The following is a 271-nucleotide window of genomic DNA, read 5'->3' as shown; positions in this document are numbered from 1 at the left end:
TCACAAAGTGTGCGTGCACTGATCCCACAATGACTTGACGATCCATTCTTTTGAGTCCGTTTATCGAACGGGAAACCCAGCTAGTTGAAGATAACAACGGCGAAAACTCCCTGCTTGGAGTAGATGGACAAACAGCACTTAAAATTATGTTTGGACATCTGTCAAGACTACCATCAGAGAGTATAGCAGCCAGATCATAAGACCAGAGATCAAAAGGAAACAGAGAAGGAGGCAGACCCAGGAAAAGATGGATAGAGTGGGTGGGTGGGGG

Source organism: Aplysia californica, unplaced genomic scaffold (assembly GCF_000002075.1).
Source record: "Aplysia californica isolate F4 #8 unplaced genomic scaffold, AplCal3.0 scaffold00024, whole genome shotgun sequence".
Taxonomy (NCBI): domain Eukaryota; kingdom Metazoa; phylum Mollusca; class Gastropoda; order Aplysiida; family Aplysiidae; genus Aplysia; species Aplysia californica.
Note: the sequence above shows the minus strand (reverse complement) of the source record.